At 33.6% G+C, this 22,689-nt stretch overlaps 1 protein-coding gene across 1 annotated transcript in view; it reads left to right on the forward strand.

Moving 5' to 3' along the window:
• Positions 1 to 22,689, forward strand: part of LOC129233914 (mitochondrial enolase superfamily member 1-like) — a 46,142-nt gene that overhangs the window by 23,128 nt on the left and 325 nt on the right. The window lies entirely within an intron of this gene.

The raw sequence follows: 22,689 nt of genomic DNA on the forward strand, positions 1-22,689 counted from the left end.
TTTATTTTTTAAAAAGTAGCGAAGTAGCGACTACTTTTCAAAAGTAGTTTGTAGCTGCTACATTTTGAAAAAAGTAGTTGTATTTGAAGTTAACTACATTTGTAATAAAGTAGTTGTAGTTCTCTACGAAAAAAAAACAGTTTTTCCAACCACTGTTCAAACCATGAGTCTACAAACAGGCACACACTTACTATAAGCAAAGCTCTAAATATAATACAGCTAAGCCTAAGCGAACCTTTAAGAGCATCTTACTAAAGTCAAAATAATGAAGGTTATGCAAATATTTTACAGTCTAAATTATCTGCGTTTGTGATGTTTTAAATATGGAAACATAAAGTAATCAAAGTAACATCAGGTACACAACAAAATAGTACAAACCTTTGGATTGCAGCTTTAAATTCTGTGGGAAATCGGTCAATGCAGGAACGATCCTGACAGATAAACGGGAGGCAACCCTATATTTTGGCGCTAAATGATATCATTCTAAGACTTGGCGACAAGGATTCTTCCTGTACCTCGTGCTTGGTTCAAAAAATGGCTTGAAGAATGTAGTAATGAGTAATGTGTTAATGTGTTTATTATGATGAGATTTTTACAATTAAATATGCATGAAAGTAAGTGAAACATTTTCTTGGATGTGACTATAGTAAGTTGTATCTTTTTGTTTTTTTTTATTTTGAAAAAGAACATGTTCCTTTATTTATGCTTACTGTCTGACCACGGATTGTATGGAATGACAAACACCGTTTTACAGCCGGAAATGGATAAATTTATTATTTTTTTACCGATGTCGGCTTTTGCAGAAGCAGAGTCTCATTCAAATGAGCGGAATACGCGCATCAAATTTTTACTTTTCCCCCTTATTCACATAGATTCGTTGATCTGGACGTTTGAAAATTCCATGCAATCTGTAGTTGGACAGTACAACGGTCATGAAATTAAAAGCATGTATTAAGATTTATTATGGCTAGGCCTTAGGTTTTTTTTCTAGATTATCATTCTGTGCATCTGTACTTTCTAACCGGACAAAATTTATATTTATTTATACCATAATTAGACGTCTTTCAGATATCTAATATAATATGGGAATTGTTGTTAGACGTTAGCTTGCATAAGTGTGCATTAAATAAACGTTTCTCGTGTGCTTGAGATTTTTGCTTCCCCCCCCCCCTTGAATAATCGAAACTATTAGGCTTCTTTTAATTTCCCGCCTAAATTAACGTACATTTCTTTAAGACGTCCTTAAGGATTCTTCCTGTAAGCGTGCATGTATTCACATCATTAAACGTTTATCCTTTGTGAAACATTTAGATGTTTCCTTTTCCTTGCATAATTAAAGCTACTGAGTTGCTTAATTATCCAAAATTAACAATCATTTTTCTCAGACGTGTTGACTTTTGTCAGAATTGTTCCTGTCAGCCTTTAGCGTGCGTACATCTGCGTCAACTAGAAATCTGTTATCGTGAGTAAATTGTTTAATTTCCTTCATTTAGTAAAACCATTTTGATGTATAATTAATTTAATTACTGCCAGAATTAAATTTATTCCTGTCATCTATTCTTAAGGGCAGATTCCTCCTGTTAGCCATTAGCGTGCAAAGATGTGTTTCTAATGAACGCTATTGAAAATTGTACTGTAAAGCATTTTTGTTCCTTGAACAATTAGGAATATTTAGCAGCAAATTTAATTTTCTGCCAAAATTAACTTTCTTTCAGATATCAAGTCTTAAGTTAGGATTCTTTCTGTCTCCTGTGTAGTTGAGCATCAAATAACTTCATTCTGACATTTATTTTCTTTTCCTGTTGCATAGTTGAAACTATTTAGGGCCATTCTTCCGTCACATGTGGGACAAAAATACGCTAAGCAATTTTTTTTAATCTTTAAATTTGATACAAAGATACTTCTGAAACAATTTTGTTATTTAAATTAAAATTTATTTACATGCGTCACGTGCGTGACATCTAAAGTCAACCTTTGGTAACTTGCTTGTGGATAATCTAATATTTTTGCTCTATTAATACAGCAATGACAAAACAAACTGCAGATTTTGAAAGCTATGGTTCCAATGTAAAGGAAACATATCTCATAAGTTTGGAAATAATTATTTAAACCATTGAAAAAAAATATGTCTATGCCTATTCCATTGAAAATGGTCATTTTGTCCCACATGTGACGGTTTCTGTATTTCATAAAAAAGAAATAATTTTTGAAGAAAGTTTTGCTAAAGAAGTCACACATGCGTTTGTGATGTCTTAAGCAACAAAATTTTGTTCATTACCCTTTTAAATTATTTTTTATGAAATATATGAAGCGTCACGTGCAGGAAAAAATTACCGTTTTCCGTGGAATAGCCCTTTAACTGTTCAATTTCCCGGCAAAATATTTCCTTCAAAAATTAACTCTGTAAAGGTTCTTCCTGTTATGTCCCCTTCCCTTCAACCATCATATCTTGTCTTCTTGTTGAATATTCTCCCTATTAGCCTTCCCGGGTGTTCCAAAAATGAACATTTATTAATTTTCATATTCTTGGTGTCAGAAATCAGTAACTGCATCCGTGTCAAAATTCATGCATTTTAGGTATTATTCTTATCCAGCATTATAGATGTGTAACAAATAGGTGTTTATCATGAGTAAAATACTTATTTCCTAATCCGTACATAATTAAACTATTTAGCTGCTTAATTCATTACTTAAAATTATATGCCAGATTTTTAATTTCTACTGAACTTTAACTTTGTCTAGCAACAAATGAAAGATTTTTGTAGTTTGCTAAGAGCTAAATTATTTAAGCATGAAACACTATTCTATTAAATAAGTAGGGCACCTGGTACATTTGTCAATAGAACCTGATGTATAAGTTCACCTTTCAGTGAGCAGTCATTGTTAGAGCAATGATTGAAATCTTTGAGATTGTGGGTTTTTCACTGGTCAGTCATCAGTTCCAAGTTCATCTGATGCACAAAATTCCTGCGGACATGTGTATAAAAATGCTTTATTTCGGTGTGCCCAAAGTTTAATGTTCTATTTGTATTATGAATACATTTTTCACCCTTTGTATATTTTTCAGAAGGGTTCCTCCATGTTAGTTTACCAAGATGGCAATTGTTTGATCCTGAATAACGAGAAGATGGATGATTTCATGGAAACTTAAAGCACGACACTAGTTGAATTTAGATTTTGCATGACAGTTACTTTATTAAAGTCTGCTGCAAAGTCTTAATTTTGCTGGTAATAATGCTTTAACTGGACCTTGCAATGAACAAGAACAACCATTAGAATCTTTGAAATGCTGGGTCTATGCTTTGCAGTCAGAAATCAGTATTAAGTTCATCTGATGCACAAACTTCCTGTGGGATAAGTATAAAAATAATTATTTCATTGTGCCCAAAGTTGAATGTAAAATTTGTACTGTGAATTATGAATACATTTTTTGCTTATTGTATCTATTTTTCAGAAGGGTTCCTCCATGCTAGTTTACCAAGATGTCAATTGTTTGATCCTGAATGGCGAGAAGATGGATGATTTCATGGAAACTTAAGGCACAATACTAGTTGAATTTAGACCTTGCATGACAGTTACTTTATTAAAGTTGGCTGCTAAGTCCTAATTTTGCTGGTAATAATGCCTTAACTGGACCTTTCAAAGAGCAAGAACAACCATTAGAATCTTTGAAATGGTGGGTCTATGCTTTGCAGTTAGAAATCAGTTTTTAAGCTCATCTGATGCACAAACTTCCTGTGGATATAAGTCTAAAAATAATTATTTCAATGTGCCCAAAGTTGAATGTCCAATTTGTACTGTGAATTATGAATACATTTTTGGCTTATTGTATCTATTTTTCAGAAGGGTTCCTCTATGTTAGTTTACCAAGATGTCAATTGTTTGATCCTGAATGGCGAAAAGATGGATGATTTTATGGAAACTTAAGGCACAATACTAGTTTAATTTAGACCTTGCATGACAGTTACTTTATTAAAGTCTGCTGTGAAGTCTTAATTTTGCTGACAATTATGCTTTAAAACCGACTTGTTAAAATTCAAGTGCATTCAACATCATTCATAATATAGTGTAGACTGTAAATATATGATTCCTGTGGCTGATGTAATAAAAAGCATTTACGGAATTAATATAAAGGGATGTTGTCACTTAATTTATGACTAAAACCCTCTTTATGAATGCTAACATTTTTAAAGCTAATTTTCCCTCGAGATAAAAAGTTTGGTTTGAACATTTTTTACTCGATCGCAGATATATTTTATTTCTGGTTTCTGGTACAATTATTTTGCTTAGAATTGTAACACAGCCGGTTTTTAAAAAAAACTGTATTATTCTATTTTAAAATAAATTCTTGCTTTTATCACACCAAGAATGCTGCCAAGACGCTTCTCTGAGCTATTTCTGTAGTTAGCTCAGTAGTCTGAAGTTTTTCCTGGTGCAAAAGTTTCATCAATGTCAAAAGAAAACATTTACAAAACGTTCTTTGGCATGCTGGAATTAAGCAAAGTATTCAAGTGAGGGGAATCAAAAGAAAATGAGAATTGAATCAACATTGCATTTTAAATAAAAGGTATCAGCAAAACTTAAGTGTATATTAGTAGTGGTATATATGCTTATGTTATTGATATGTTTCAAAAATCCCATCAAAGCAATGACATATATAGTTCTTTCAATTATGTACTTAATATTACATTTCAGAGCTATACTTAAAAAAGAAAATGATTGTCTTTCTTTGGGTCAAATATATTTTTCTTGTACTTTGATTGTTTTTTACAAAAGCACTATATTAGTAGTAATCGTGAAAATTATATACATAGTTTGGTAACATGTTTAGCATGACAGTCATTTCGGCATGTAATTTCCGTGGGGGTTTTAAAAATATCATTCTTTCAAATTAACAGAGGAGTAATTTTAAGCTATATTCATATTTCAATGTCAAGAACATTTGAGCAAGAGCATTAAAAATATTCGCACCATGTTGAATGTAAGTGCTGAAAACCATGTGGAGACATTCCTCAATTTATCACACTAACAAATTTTTAAGAATGTTTTATTCTGGATTTGGTTATATGCTGTAATTGCAGGCTTTTTAATAATTGTCTTACAATGTGAGCTATATCTTACATTAAAATAAATGAATTATTTCCTTTTTGCTCTCTTTTTTAGTGTTAGCATTTTAACAACACACATTACAATTATAAGTGGGTAATTTTGCTTCTAAATTAAAATAAAACCACAGCATTATATTTTGCATATGCTTCACACTTAACAGGTTTTATTTTATAATACAATCAATGTAATTGACCTTCGATTTTAACAAATTTACTGTAGCACATTCGTCCCTCGTATAACACTACTTGCACAGCACGGTTTCGATATTACACGGTACGGAACTTCAATTTAATACTTCATAGTATTGATATAACACGAAAGTTATCTTTAATAAAGAAGAAATTTCTTTTTTCTTTAATACATTCTGTAAATGTTTGATAACTCGATGTTTTACTTTGTTTTTCATGAAACTTGGTTTCGATATAACACGATAGACATGCTTTGATTTACATTATTTCTAAGTCTCATATAACACGGTTTCGGTACAACGCGATACATATTTACATTATTTTTACTATGTACATGATTAATTAGTGTAAAAAATATGTTAATAAGTTTTAAAAAGTGTCGTATAACACGATTTCGATACTACACGGAACGAATACGAGAGACGCCTGTATATTTACAAGAAAATTATTCAGCTTTATATATTACATAGTTTTATTAAGAATTGTTATTTAACCTTATGTTTCACATCGAGTTTTATTAAGAGTTTGTCAAATTTTAATCTATTCAGAATTCTATCATGTATATCATATGAAACACATTACTTGGAAAATTCTTTTCTATTTTAAGCAAGTGTTATCGTTTTTTTTTTTTTTTTTTTTTTGTTTTTTTTTTTTTTCTCCTTAAGCCATTTGCTTATATGAACATTTTTCTGTATTAAACTTTTTTTTTAATTACTAAAAAGTCATAAATAGTTTTTTTTTTTTTTAAATGAAGGCTGTTTTGAGTGTACAAACAACTGACAGGCTCGTCATTTCAAAAAGAACCAAGGGAACGATGCGGAAAATACTCAGTTTCTATTGCAGGAGAAAATCAAGAGTAGGGAATTTTTAAACTAAGGGGGGGGGGGGGTGCGCACCTAGTCACGTTAATTTAATATCTTTTAATCATGGAGCAGGAGAGGATAGGAAGTTTTTTAGTTTGTTAGTTTGAACATACATTTGCCCTTTGTATACTTATATGCACATATTATATAAATTGGGCTAAGTAAATAACTTAATGAAGTAGTTAGTAACTTGCTCCTTACCTTTTCGCTGCAATAAATTAATAAATAGTTTAACGTAACAAATCGGTGGGTAGCCTTAAGTCCAGGTAGGTTTGCGTTTTCTTTGAAGTGGAAGGGGGAAAAAATTCCAACATATTCCCTATTAGGGGGCAGCACAACCAGAAATATTTTTCTGCGGTCCTTCATTTTGAAATTTGACATGGAGGGGGGGGGTGCACTCAATGGGAATTGACTCGGGGAAACACGCCCGCTTGCCACTTATAACTAATAAAAAGCATTATTTTTCCAAAGCAAGGGGGACTTTCGACCTTCCTCCCTTTCGTCCACATGAGGGGGGGGGGGGGGGGGCTCAAGCCCCACCTTGAAAATTAGAACTTCCTTGCTTTTAATGCTTTTTTTTCTAGCAAGAAAGTAAAAACATTTCTCCACCCATTAATGAATTAGTTATTAAAAATGTCAAATTTTAATAACTCTAAAATCTGTACTGAAATCGGTTTCTATGCGGAAAGTATCTTGCTAAACCATGGGGAAAATATCTGACCTCCTCCCCCCTTAAAATTTTGCTTATGGGCGCCCATACCCCGAACCCCCTAAATGACGACGGACTTACTAGTGGTTCATTAGCAATCTTCGTATTTTCATACTGCATTCATTTAATTACTGCATCTAGGGTTTTCCCCCTCCCCTTAAGAGCAAGGGTGCACCCCCTCCAAAATAAGACCCCCATTACAGGGAAAATACCACTCGAAATACACCCCCCCCCCCCCGTAACAGTTTCGATGTGGGTTCTATTCCCGCCTGTGCCCCTGAGTGTTATTTCCTTCTCTATTGTTGTAAATCTTTCCTGTGTGTGTCCGGAGGCAATGCGCTTGGCACGCAGTCCTCTCTCTATGTGAAGCTGCTTAGCTTCTAAATAAATAGATAAATAAAGTGCAACGAGAGGGACTTCAGAGCACACAGCGTGATTGAAATTTTTAGGGAGAGGAGGGTTTGCTAAAAGTTGTCTTTGCTTTTTTTAGGGGATCTCATTTTGGGGATGCATTTGAGGGGAGGGTACGTCATTGTTTTTGAGGGGGAGGAGGAGCATCTCTGATTTAGGAAAGATTTTTTCTGGTGCAAATGGAATTTCATAAAAAATGCGGAAAAACTGTAACGTCATTCAGTTTGTTTTATTGTAATTCAAAATATATAACTTTGGAATACAGAACGAACCGGTTTATTTTCTTAAACTAATTTGCATTAAATGATGTTTACCATTCTTGAAAATACCAAATACATGTAAAAAAGTACACTTAAAATCGGAAAGAATATACTCCTTCAGGAAGTGTTTCCAAAAAGGAAAAATAAACTGCAACTGTATTGCTTATGGTATTGCACTTTTTTTTGGCATCATGTTCGGCATGTTGATAAGAACTCGCCTCGAAATAGATGAAGTCGCCAATATGGTAACCATGGACCCAGGATCGTTCCTGCATTGACCGACGTGTAATTCTGTGCTGCGCCGCGGAAAGTAAATACGGTGAGTAACTTCACTTCACTTCGTTAGTTGAACTGAAATGCGGTGAGATCCGTAATTTCGAGAGGTTGCACCATGATTTCGAGCCATCATCGCTTCTGAAAAATTTTAGTTGAACCTCTTTTTCGCGATATTTGTACAAGTGCACCAGTGGTGGCGCTAGGAAATCCCCGACAGGGTGGCAAACTTGCCCGACAGGGGGGCATAGCCAAATTTTACTTTGCAAGATTCCCCCCCCCCAGAGCCTGATCATCCTGACATTGGACATGGGGCGCATTTCTATTTCAGGAAATTCATTTTGTGCCTCCCCCCCCCCCATTTCAGTTTTTTTTAATATGTTGAAGCAATAAAATATTTCGATACTTGCGTTTTTACACAACCGTACTAAATTTGGTGGTACCTCATATCACAATGTAATATATACATTTAAAAAGTAGAAGAGATATATTAGTATACGATAAATATATAAATGTGGTTAAACTTTGCAGTAAACTGTAAATACCGAAATGATCTATCATATAACTTTTAATAGTAAATACAGACTGAATTTGGAGTGGTTTTCTGATTTGCAAAGAGATCACACTTTTAAGGCGAATTTTTAACAACAAATAGATTTTTTCCTTGTTTTGGCATTTGCAAAACTATCAATGATATCATTGTACTCTAGATTCTGAGTGAAATCATTATTTATTGTTAATTAACATGATAAATTAAGGGGATTTTAGCCCCCCCCCCCCTGAAATCTAAGAGGAAAGGCCTGTGCCCCACATGCCCCTGCGGTAATAAGGCTCTGCCCCCCCCCCCTAAAGGCAAAAAATAAAAAAATTAAAATAGATAAAATGAAATATGTAGGAAAAAAAATCAAATTTAAAATGAAAAACATGAAACTAGGCTTTTGTGAGCAGGGTCGATCGCGAGATCAATAAACTAGAACTGTCTGAGAATCAGGAATTGACGAAAAGTCTGACTATGATGTAAAATCATTATAAATGTGTGCCCAACAGAATTTTATGCAGAGAAAGAAACTTAACAACAGGAATTTAGTTGTGCTTGTAGAAATTAGGGGGGTCTGGGGGTTCTCCCCCGGAAATTTTTCGAAATTGTAGCTCTGAAAACGCAATTTTAGATGATCTTCGGTAATTTCATGGAGAGAAGGATTTGGGTGCTCACCCCCAAAGAATTTTAAGAAATTGAAGTCGAATAAACGAACTTTTAGTCGATCTGTAATGGTATTTTATAGGGAGTGAGAGTCGAGGTGCACCCCCGAAAAAGTTTTAAAATTAAAGTTTCGAAAACACAATTTTAGGTCATGTTTGGCAACGTTAGGGTGATGGGGTTAGTGACCAATTAAGATACTGAGGGTTCCCCCCCCCCCTCCGTAATCAAACCTTATAAACACACAAATTTACGGAGGGAAACTCCAGGGCTTAAGGTTATAGCGGTGCTCATCAACTAGCTCAAAATATTTATTGAGGAGTAGAGAAACCCACATCTTAAGCAAAGAAAAGAAGAGCAACTAATATTAAGTTAAAAAATTCAAAAGAAACTTGAGCCCGATACCTAGCTTTATATTAAGATGAACCTCGCGAGTCAGAACATGTATAAAATTAAATTTATTTATATTTTCTATTATACTTGGGAAAGCATGGAAAAGGGAAAACGATTACAACAACTAAGTTTTGCTAGCGCAAAAGCAGAATCAAGAGAAAAAATTGAAAATCTTTTGAAGAGCCTATTTTGCTAAAACCCATTACAAGTATTTTATTTGATAACAAATAGAAACTGGAAATGGGTAAAAATTTTGCGCTAAAAAAATTGGAAAAGGTGCAAATTTTTACGATTTTTAATTAATTTGTATGGTAATAAAAGGTCTACATCGATTAGGCCTAGCTGGTGGTGGATGGAGCCGGCGGGCAACCGGGCTAATCAGATAAATAATCATGATAGTTTCATAGGGGCCGCAAACATATTTCATTCCTAGATTTTGAAATATCATCGTACAAATCACAGCTATTTGGAGGAAAATGTGTGGGCCGCCTAAGCATGTTTGAAATAGAAAATAAAAGTTAAAATGTAGTGAGCGAGATTTAAATTATTGAAATGAATAGTCACACCAGCAGTTCTAAGCAAGACTACGGAGTCGGAAGAAAAATGACCGACTCTGACTTCGGGAAAGAGCCTTCGACTCTGATTCCAAGAACTGGCATGGTTGCGATTTTAAGGGAAAATGATCGACTCCGACTGTTGAATTTTTAAACCTTCGACTCCTGACTCCGACTTCTTTACCTAAAAATCAGTCCGACTTCAACTCCTCTCCGTTGGTTCTAAGTTTTTGAAATGTACTATACAAAAGTAATGTGTGTGTGTGTGTGTTTTGTGTAATCCAAAAAAAAAAACGATACTTGATAATATGATCTACACTATGCTAAACTCGGTACAAACGAAGGTGAAAAATCGCGAATCTCGTTTTTCAAATTCAATGGTTTGCCGTAGTACTCAAAAAGGGCTATTACTACTGTACACTCCCCATTATCCGCGGAATTAGTGGCCCAAGTACCGCGGATAACGAAAGTCGCGGATAATGCGAAAAAGGTTTAAAACCAGAGGTAAAGAAGACAGAAATTATCTTTTGCTTGCGAATGATTGTATTGTAAATAAAACGTGAAACGTTTAAAAGAGATGCGGCAACATTAAAAAATATTTGTATTTCAAGCTCTACAGAACTAAAATAAACTAAAATTTAAATCATGAGCAGGAACTTTCCGTCAACCTAAAACATTCAAGGTGTTTTCCCATCTGGTTCAAAAATTTCTCCACGGGAGGTCTCCGCCCCACTGCCACTGACCGGAAACACGATTGACCAATCTGGTGTCTTCCAACCCTACGTAAGGTCTGAAGGGAGGGGCTTAGGTGCTCGGACATTCAAGGCTGTTTTCAAGAGTAAATTTCTAAACTTAACAATCTGGCGCCCTAGCTTGGCGCAATTTTTAGCACCATTCGGGGTTCAGGGCAGGGGTTGCCATTGAAAAGTTCTACGTGGTAGAGAAGAGAGCAACTGAGCCACCATTCGGGATTCCCGGGGGGGGGGGGGGTCCTTCTGAGAATTTCCACGTGGAGAAACTGATTGCACGTGCCTATGCAAAATAGGGGCAAGTTCATTGAGAGCAACCGTCAAGGTAGTAGACTGGAAATAACATTCGGCTCAGGCATCCAGTTCCAGGGAAAACCGTCGTCTCCAATTAATTAAAAAAAAACACCTTAGTAATAAAATATTTAATTAATATTAAGGAAACTAATAAACATTTATAGTTTAGTTTCGACTGAAAAATTAATTATAACGACTTGATTAACTATTTGTTAAACTAAAAAATCAAATGCTAATTTAAAAAACAATCTACTTTATCAAAACTAATAAATAATATTTTATCACAAAAGAGAAAATAATTGCTTTCGTAAAATAGCTACTTTTAGCGTTCATTGAATGATTCATCAGGAACTTGGAAGCTATTTTTTCTAAATTTTATTGAATAACAGTTGTAATAATTGATAATTATGCACATAATCAGATGTGCATTTAAACAAAATTCAGCCGGGGGGGGGGTCGTATTTGACGACTTTGCCAACTAACTCTAAAATATATTATCATCTCGAAAACCACGTTTCTGGGTCTCATATGCTTCTAAATTCTCATTAAAATTCAGTATTATTAGACGATCGGATCAAAATATTCGCTTTTGAATGTAGCAGAGAATACTTGTGCATTTAGAGATGGACACACCTGCAAAAGTCCCTCATTTGTGTTTGACTTTTTTGAAAATTTCTTCAAAAAGAAAAAACTGATCTTAAAAAAATTGTATTGTACTTTTTGTAGAATGTGCAGACAGAAGTTTACAACTCGTATTAATTCATAAACACAGGCGTTTAGTAAGCCGCACTTACATTGTATGTACCTCAATAATTTTATTTATATTTTAGCGCAAGGGCAAAAATTGGTGAAATGCATGGGTTTGCAAATGCCATTCTTTTTTTTTTTTTTCCAAACATATAGTAACTTTTTTTTTAACACTCTCTTTCTCCCACACACCAAAACAGTTCCAGCTTCCACTTTCGGAGTGGTCATTATTAGCTTATAATAGACAAAATAAAAATGAAAAAATCAGGAGAATTGCGTTACATTAAATGACTATGGGCATGGTTTAGGGTTTTTTAAAATTTAGGTTCTTTTTGAACTGTGATGTTGCAGTTCTGGTTCTTGGGAAAAACGGATTCTCAGAGTGTTAGAGCTTAGAAATTGCAGTCTTATAGCTGTGAAATTTTCATTAATTTTCAACAACGGTTCATACATTTTTCTGACATAAATTGAAAGGCACTGGTTTGAGCAGTTATGGTCACTTTAGTTTAGTAATGGCTGAGGCATACACAGAAATTTTTTAACCCGTCTAGAGATGTAGATTTTGAAGTGGCGAAAAAAAAACCGTTTTTCTTTCGGGAAAAATTAGAAAAAATGGCCCTCCTCCATGCACGCCCCTGAATTATGGGCCAGGGCCATACTAAAAACTAAAGCTGGTCATGCTAGCTGAGTTCCATTATTTTCATGAAATACACAAAACATTATGTTAAAACTTTTATTTTTCTTGCAACATCATCAAATTTCAAGTAACCAATTCCAGCGTATTTAAATTAAAAATTGGATAAATAACCCCCATTTGTATTAAGCTGTTTTATACTTGGCCTAGTTGTCACAGAAAAATCTGAGACCTGCTTTTGCTTATATCTCAGCAACTAAACGACTTGGAGATTTTGAGATTTCACTTAATGATTTGCTTAATTTTAAGGTACCACTTAACGCTGCAAAATTAAAATTCTAAGATAATTTTTTTTTTTTTTTCGGTTAGGATGGAAAACAGCAAATTTTATGTAATATCCATTAAATGTTTGAATATAAAACCCATTCTTACAAATTTTGTTGCCTTGCAACAGTATTGTTAATAGTAATCATAATGACAATTTTTAATCAAAGCTTCTCTAGAGCAGGAATGAAATTTATTCATTGTCATTGCTTTTTTGGGGTTTTTATCCTCATCTATGCCAATAATCGATAACGAGGTTAAGTAAAAATGACATATTAGGATCTTTATCACAAAACGAAAATCTTCAAAATAACAGAATTTTTTAAAGAATACTAAGCACTTCACACAATGCACTCAAAAGGAGAACAAGATTGTTTTGGTTCAGGAAGGACAATTATATCAGAAAGGACAAAGTATTCCTGTAGTTTTCAATTATTCCAAGAAAAAGACTTCACTAACGAAAAAAGTGCGTTCAAGTCATTTCAAACCAAACTTTCCCATTAAGAAAAATATGCATGTTTCAACACTCAAATTTATCATTAAAAGCTAGATAATGATAAAACATTCTCTACGTGACTTGAGCCGTACTTTTCTGCGTTTGTGAAGCCTTTTTCTTAGAATGAAAACTACACGGATACTTAAATTGTCCTTTCTGACCCAGAATAGTTATTTTGTCCTTTTGAGTGCACTATGAAAAGTGCTTAGTATTTAAAAAAAATTCTGTTATTAATCGCATTTTGCAAAAGCGATTTTTGACAAATCGCTTTCAAAAGGTTCATTTAACCACGGCTGCGGAGTCGGACGGAAAATGGCCGACACCGACTCCTAGATTTTTTTATCCATTTATTTATTTATTTATTTTCAATCCCCTCCCCCTAATGGGATGGGGTTAAATCTCAAAACATAGATTGAAATACTAATTCCTTTTTTTGAAAATTTAGCGTTGTACCTAAAGATGCATACAGCGTTAGAAATTAAACTTGAATATCAAATTTTCCAATAGTTAGGATTTTAGAAGTAAGATTACTTTGAAATCCCATGTTTTAAAATAATTGAAAAGGATTAATTTGCTCTCACTATCAGTGCATAAGATATAGATGTTGATCAAATCGTTTGCTTTGAATTTTTGAAAGTTGTAACTTGAGAGAAAAAAAATCCTTTTTGCTAAGTCAAAAAACTTTTCTTGAGAGGGTGTGGTCAGCCCCGGTGACATCCATCTGGTGGGGAACGCCCTAAGTTCGTTTCAGAGTTCATAAAAACAATAAATGTTTTTTTCTGAAAAATTTCCCCCATAAACCTTAAGTTATACTTCATCTATAGGGCAGGGCACATGGTACATGTACGTCTGCAGCAAGTCGTACAAAAAATGTGAAGGTAACATATTGCGGCATAAATAATCCTGCATTTATCTTACTCACAAATACAAACCCCAGTTGCTTAAAATATCATTACAAATTAGAATTTATTGATGTGATTTGCTGCTACTCATCGGTTACTTATAAAAAATTCTATGAAAAAAATAGTGAAATGAAATTTGAAACATTGTCAGATGCTTTCATTTTCTGTTATAAGTGCAAATGAAACTTCGATTACAAAGACTAATTTTTAATACGTTGTTTTTGTAATCAATATTTAATATTTCAATAGGTGTAAAAATTAGAAATTAAAGTGCTACAAAATTAAAAATGCAATTGCTTTTCCTTAAAAAAAAAACTTTAGCTGGACATTTTATTCATGGAGGTATGTTACTACATCCGTGATTTTAATAAAAAAAATTAGCTGCTAATGTAAACTCGCAATAAATTAAGGTTTTACATTTATTACTAATTTACATTATGGATTTTATTCTGGTTATAGTGTCATATTTGTTTATAATAGTAAAACTAATACAATGTGTCAGAAGATTTAATAAACTTTTAAAAGCAACAAGATTTAAATTTATGGTCTTTGCATTTTTTAAAAATATTTAAATTAATTTAGATGAGAAAAAAATAATAAGTAAGAATTTTAATCAATATTGTGACATGGTATTATACTGATACTTTCATTCATTGCGTAAATATTGTTTCTTTGGGAATTTTCGAAGTTTTAAATTTGTTCACTATGTGGTTGTGAATGTTGAAGCAAGCAGGGGAATGTGGGACAAAAAGTGAATAAGCGGGGCTAAGTGAAATGGTGAAATATTTACTCTGCTTTTAGCACCATCTTTCTAGTAATATTTAAACTATGTAGTAAATAAAAATGTAGCCTATTTCAGCTAAGAAAAATATAACTCCGAAAATCGGAGAATATGATAACACAAGCAATTTTCAAAAAATGATTCTCATATTGTAATATTTTATTGTAAGTCGAAAATTATTTTTGATATTATTAAATGATAAATTTCTTGTAATTAGCATTTGAAATATTAATTGAGACCTAATATTCGGTGCAACATTCATTTAGTTAATGTTAAGCCTATTAGTATTTTAATTATTTTGTACAGTTAGACTAGTACATGTGGGGAAAATGAAAGTTAATTTCGTTTAATTATTGAATCATTCATTTTATCTTTTACGTATTTTTTATTAATTACGTTATTAACATACATTTATTTAGTAATTCACATATTTTTCATTCATACACTTATTTTCTCATTCATTTACTGTTTATTCATCACTCGTTTATTTGTCCTCATACATTAATTAATTCAGTTAATTATTCGTTTATTTCCTTTAGCACCTTTTCATTTATTCATTCAATCTTTTATTTACTGATTCCTTTAATCAAAAATTTTTTTATAATCGAATAGAAAACATTTCATTTCAGAAGTATTTCATTTTTCACTTTGCCTTATGAAAAAATAAAGCGAAAATTTTCCATTTTGTTCTTGAAAGCGAAAATTCGCCGCAAAAATGAAAAATACCATTACAATGCAAGTTTTATTATAAAATACAATGTTCTTTCATGTACTGTAATTTTCAAAACAAATTTCCAATTCGTTCATGTTGAAAAAGCTCAGTCAGCTTAACCATCTCAATTTGAACAAACATTCCCCTACTCTGCCAAAACAAATAATCGGTTTGTCTGCCGATATACAGTATACGAATACCAAGTATTCCGTGCATCTCTAAAAAAAATTAATATAGAAAGAAAGAATACGGGATTGCTTTTTAAAAAACTTATGTAAAGTTTGTTACAGTTGTATTTTATTTTTATCCTCATTCCGGCAACTTTATCAAAATAAGTTTTTCATTTATGTTTTTCCTTTATTTATCCTTGTTGATTTCTAGCTGCTTTTTTTTCATTGTGCTGTACTCTAATTTTATAATCTGTACACAGGCTGCAAAGTTCTGATAATTTCGATAATTTTGTAACCTTCTCTATGGGAAATCATTGTGTTTTATTAAAAATAAAATGGTATTTATAACCAGTTGATCATTCATTTGTCACTAAAATAATTTTAATTCACTTAAGACATTAATTATGCAATTAGTTTATTATTATTTGGAAATTTACAGCTTAAAATATAATTGTGTTGTGATTTTTTTTTATTTCCTAGGTTGGCAATAAATACATTCATTATCAATTTGAGCGAGAAAAGTAAAACACGCGAAATTTTCGCCACAGTAATACGAGTCTTTTCCACCTTTCTCAGCACACAACATGGGCGCCACTCTCTCACAGTGTACTTCTGACGCGACAATTGGAGTAGATAACGCCATGTTCCCACCTGTATTCCTACCTCCTTGTCAATCAATTCTTCTACCATTTATTGGCATTTATCGATATATAGGGATCGCCAAAACAGTTTATTTTAGACAGTGGGCAAAGATGGCGATGGAGTGGCCCAGACTTTCAGATCTCTTTGTTAAGAAGGAGGTGTTGGCACGTGGTTTCGATTGACAAGCTTATCTTGATGTGTTTGACAGTTTGGGCCAGTTGGAACCTCACCACATTCAACAGCCCAGAAGTGAAAACAGTGACCACAACAAAAAAGACCACCCCTGTCAGAGAATTCCCAGAAGACCTGTAGGCGTTTTCCTAACCTTTCTCAATCGGAACAGATGATAAGGATATAATGTCGTACGCTCCTTAGGGGATAAACTAGGGGTCTTCAGTAAACACATGTGTTTTACCGAAATTAGCTGAACGCTTTCCCTTGAGGCACGTGCATACCGACTTTCACGTTTTTTGAGAAGGAGCACTTGTTGTGGGAAAGGGGAAAAAAAATCTGGGACGAATTGATTTCAGATCCGCGGTTTTGAAGAACAAAATTTTTCAACTATTTTTTTTTTCTTTTTCCGAGACTTTCGCGGATAATCCGCTCGTGGATAATCGAGAGTTTACTGTACTTCAAACAATAAGATTTACACTTAATGTTATTTATAAAAATCAAAACATTGAAAATAACTAAAGCGTCTGGTGGACAAAAATATTGTTTCGGCTCTCCTGAAAAGAGCCAATTTTCACATTCGGTAGTTCAGCATAGTGCCGACGATATTACGCCATAAACAAACTTATTAAGTATCAAAGTGATTAACATTAATTGCACTAGTTTCTTTTGTGTAAGGTTTTTCTTTTTTTTAAATTAACTATATACCTAACTTGTTTATTTTTCAAAGTTTTTGAAGCATTCATAATTAGAAAATGCATAACCATTAGTTTCAAACTTTTTATTGAACATGCCAGTTGAAATAGGTCATAATTTCAAATTTTAAGTTTTAATTCACTTCCCAGACTAAGGGGGGAAAATGTAAATTCAAAGTCTTACCCCAAAATTTATCTACGTAGACCATTTTTGCAGATCTACGGAGTCGGAGGGAAAATGGCCGACTCCAACTCAGGGCCGGATTTAGACTTAACGGGGCCCTAAGCTATTTTAGGTATGGGGCCCCTTTTGCAGTTTTAACAACGTTTCTCTCGGTGGTGTAAGAGAGGCATTTTTTTTTCTCTTTTACTATGTCTGTCTCTTTCATCTGATACATACAGCAATACTTTAATTTTTGATGATCGTGTTTTAATGTGTTTTCCCTGATGTCCTGTGTTGGATTGACCTTAAGAGGGGAAATGTTATCAAAAAAGTCACACATGACTCCGCTTTAAGTGGAGTACAAAATATTCCCAATTGTAGGGGGTCCGGGGATTTCTTCCCCGGAGGAAATTTTGAAAAATAGATATACAATTCCGCATTTTGAAGCCTTATAAGATGTAGTTGGAACTACAAAAATATCAGGAAAGAAATAGGCAAATAAAACTTTTTTTAAGTCATAAACTCTAAGATAATACACAGTAAAAATTGTTTTTGATTCGAAAAACCAATGACAGCAGTCGACAGAGAGAAACAGCGCGGGAAACGAAAAGACAACGCATTGCTTCGTGCTCACATTGGCTTTCGATACAATTAGTTTTTAATCACCCCTTGTCTCGAAAATCTGTCCGACTCCGACTGCGCAACACTGCTTTTTTACACTATTTTAGTACTTGAAAAAAAGCATATTAAAAAAAAGAAGAATATAGCTTGCAAAAAAGAAAAGAAAACTTAAGCAAGATTGAGTCTGGTATCAGTCTGTAAGTTGGTTTGATCGATCTCGAAGGAGCAATGTTGACTTTTGAATTGGACTTGGTCCGATCAAATGATTACAGCGCTCTGGGCTAAGCGCAGCTTTTACTTTAAGTTAGAAACATGTGTTTCGACTACAAAATAACATCTGAAAAAAAAAAAAAAATTTCGAAGCAAAATGTATGTTTTCAATTGCTTTTAACATATGACTTATTTATGTATTTAATTTTGCCTTTTCGAAAAGGTTCGCCCCTCCCCCAAACATTTTTCTCAAAAAGAACCCAAACCCGATGCATTATCAACCCGACGTTTAATAATCCAATGATTGTTTAGTTGTGCCAAGCCCGAATGTTTAGTAAATCATTCTCCATTCCCAACAAAACTATTATGCAGCCTACAAACAAGATCAATATCAGTTTTTGAGAAAAATGTATTTAAAATGTTAAACATTTATTTGCTTTTATTATATTAGTCCAAAGAATTTTTTTCCTGCATTTAGCATTTGCCAACAAGACATCATTGCACTAAAAAATTTAAACATTAAATCTACTTTAGTACATTTCCTTGTATGAGGTAAAAGGATCGTTTACTCATCGATATGTTTTGTTGCAGAATAATCAAAAATAATCAGAAAAGTTGTAAATATAACTATAGTAATAACTTACTTGTAACTTCTCTTCTGAGTGAATATAAAGTACTTTAAATCGCATCAATGAGTGCGGTCTGCGTCTGCGCACTTGACATGCCGATGAAGAGCTGTTTAGCGAATGTAATAGGAAAGCAAAAATCTCCGAAGCATGTTTTTTCTCCGATGACACCCCCCCCCCCCCTCTCGTCTCGTCCTGGCTATTGTCATTCGGTACGTATTTGTCTCGTAACCCGATGACGACGCCTTAGGTCTGACCGGTAATCACCACTACATTCTGCAGGGACGGGGATGGTACTCTTTTAGTCTAAGTGGACACCCTGAGGTCAAAACCAGCTCATCCACACCCTGCATCGACAAACAGAAATTTCAAGGATCAAAACACACCATTTCCCCCGAAGCAATAGCTATATTTTGTCACCATCTGGACGACGTTATACGGACTCGGGCTAACCTTGCCTCAAAGGGGATTGATTTTTTGCTTCCTTTTATATATATATATATATATATATATATACAAATATATAAGATACTTCTACTTTTTTCTACTAATTTTTTTTTCGAGTTCATATATGAGAAAATTATATCATTTACGATAAACGCCAAAGCAAACAGATTCCCCGACGAAATACTAAATTTTCCCCGACGGGGGGGCAAGACGCTTCCGACGAGGGGGCAATTGCCCCCCCTGCCCCTCCCTTGGAGCCACGTCTGAAGTGCACCATAAATTGGTTCAAAATAGTACGGATATTTTTTACAGTGTAATACCAGTGGATTAAACATTAACTCCAGTTCGCAACTCCAGAGGTCGAATAGACTACCTTGCGGTGATTAACAATACTAAAGAGAAAGGTAAAACATTCTCCATTCCACGTGTTTTCTTTGCTTATTCTAAAATTACAGGCTTCAGACAGTTTGTGACGTAATATAATTTCAGAAGAACTGAAAAGAAAGCTTCCCACAAACACGATGAAAAATTACTGTCATTCACTAAGCGTCAAAGCAAGTAATAAGTTGCGGCGTGCGTTTGTTTTACCTTTTTCATCCGCCATTAGACAAATGCTGCAGCACCCCCTATAAGTTATTGGAGTTGCGAGGAGAAAGCGGTCATTGTTGACCAATTTTTACGTTTCTTTATTGTCCTAAAATGACAGTCTTACCAGTAAAACAGTTAAGTCACCGGATCGAGTTCAGCCTTGTCACGGTAAAGCATTTCCCTGCATGTTAAATATTACCAAAACATATTATCAAAGTATCATACGGTGGTGCGAGTTTCATTGTTGAAACACGCTGATTACTTCTTCATCGGCTATTATTTATATCAGGATCTTTCATCATAGTTAAAGATGAAAATGATTGTTGATGTGGCACACAGCCGTTCCATTGTAGTTAATGCTTAATATCATTTATTTTTCTATCGCGGTTAATGATGAAACTGATCAGGAGTGCCCATCCCCCCCACCAAGTTCAATGGCGCAAATACCCCCCCCCCCCCCCCCATTTTTTTTCAACTCTTTCCCTTTTTTATTTATTTTATTTTTCAGCTCTCTTTTTTTTTTTTTTATTTACTTTTAAAATTTATTTCATTTATTTATTTTTTTATTTATTTATTTATAATTATTATTATTATTATTATTGAAAAGTTTAGCGCTAAACTAACTAAATAAATGAAATAAAATATAAACAGAATAAAATAATAAAACAAATAATTTAAACTAAAAATAAATAAATCAATAAATGAATTAAAATAAATAAATTAAAATAAATACATAAAAAATAATTTAAATAAATAAATTTAAAAATAAATAAATCAATAAATGAATTAAAATAAATAAATTAAAATAAATACATAAAAAATAATTTAAATAAATAAATTTAAGAATCCCCCTTCCACAAATTTTGATGGCGCAACTTGCGCCAAAATCCCCCCCCCCCCCCGTGGGCACCCCTGAAACTGATTGTCGCAAGTCGGAAGTTGTTTGACTTATCGACCAGATAACGACTCTGGGATTGAGATACATCTTTATTAGTTTAATAGTTGTCAGAAAGCAACTTATGTGATCATTCTCGGTAAAACCAGAGTCTGCGGTAGCTTTTTAACTCCAAATTACACTTGACGTTAAATCCCGGTTATCACAAATTTGCCATTTCAACTGCGCTTGCGCGCGGACTTAGCTTTTTGGGCTTTCTCTTTTAAGATTTCGTGTTGCTTGTTTATATTTAAGCTGAGCGAGAGTCCCACCAAATTAATGAATGCGATTAGAATATTTTCACAGCGACTTCGTGATATATTATATGAAACTACGGATATGAATGACTGATAATCTTAAGAGAAAAATGACACTTCAATATTTATTAGTTTGGAAATATTTATTTAACATAAATGTAAAACACGTTGTGTACTTCAAAAATGATTGGAATCTTAGTACAGAAATCCGTCTTTTGCGGATATTTTACGTTAGGCGTAAACAACTTAGTATTATACATTTTTATTTAGGTTGAGGGTTCGGTTTTGTATTAGAAGTGATGCTGAAATTCTAGTACGCTCTTCTGAGGTTAAAAATTTTTTCCTGAAAAAGGACAGCCGATTCAGACACCGAATCCATTAATAATTAAGACTCAAAATTCAATCTTTACCGAGGCCTAAAAACTAAATCAGAAAAAACTTTGTGATTTCTAATTTTTATCTGTTGACATCTCATATTTATTACCAAATTTAAAATGTTTAATTAATTTAGCAAGAGTTTTGAAATCAGCTAAGTCCGCGCGCAAGCGCAGTTGAAATGGCAAATTTGTGATAACCAGGATTTAACGTCGAGTCCAAATTACATCATAGAGCAATTAAGCCCTTTACGATGAACTAATCAGCAAGTAATGTCTTGTAAAATCAAAAGTTATCGACTCCCTATCACTGTATATAAGATTCCAACACCGAAAAGATCAAAATTTTAATCCAAGCACTAACAGAAAAGGTATCAGCAGATTCGAAAGATCAGAACATAAGGCGACAATTTTCCACTGCTGCTGGACAAAATTTATGTTTTAAGAGAATGTAACAAACACGCAGCATTGATTATTTTAGTTTGTATTTTTTTTTGATAAGCAATAACATTTAATAATTATTATTAGCACTTGGTTTTATTATCTCTTCTATTTTTTGAGCTAATAGGTTAACTTCCGTATCTTCCTTACAAAATGCTTGGGTTCATCAATAGATCTATTTCTAACAAATCTAAGAAAGTTCTTCTGCCTTTATATAGGAGTTTAGTAAGACCTCATTTGGAGTATGCTGTTCAGTTTTGGTCGCCTTATCTGAAGAAAGATATTTTTGTATTGGAAAGGGTTCACAGAAGGGTAACTAAATTAGTAAAGGGACTCTCAGATTTAGATTATGATACCAGACTTAATAGGCTTAACATGTATAGCCTGGAGCAAAGGAGAGTCAGAGGCGACATGATTCAGTTATTTAAATTTATCAAAATGAAAGATGTGAATGGATTAAATTTTTGCGGGGAAAGCAGGACAAGGGGTCATTGTTTTAAGCTATTTAAATCTCAGGCTAACTTGGAAATCAGGAAAAACTACTACTTTAGCAGGGTCGTGGGCACTTGGAATAGCTTACCGGAAGAGGCGGTAATGAGCAAGGGTGTGGATAGCTTTAAGAGGGCCATTGATCTTCATTGGGGACTAATTAATTGACTAGGACCAGCCTAGCTGGGCCCAGAGCCTGTTGCTGGTCGTCACATTTGTATTTGTATAAGTCTGATTATTGATAAAACAGATTCTCAAAACAAA

This window comes from Uloborus diversus, unplaced genomic scaffold, assembly GCF_026930045.1.
Source record: "Uloborus diversus isolate 005 unplaced genomic scaffold, Udiv.v.3.1 scaffold_802, whole genome shotgun sequence".
Taxonomy (NCBI): Eukaryota; Metazoa; Arthropoda; class Arachnida; order Araneae; family Uloboridae; genus Uloborus; species Uloborus diversus.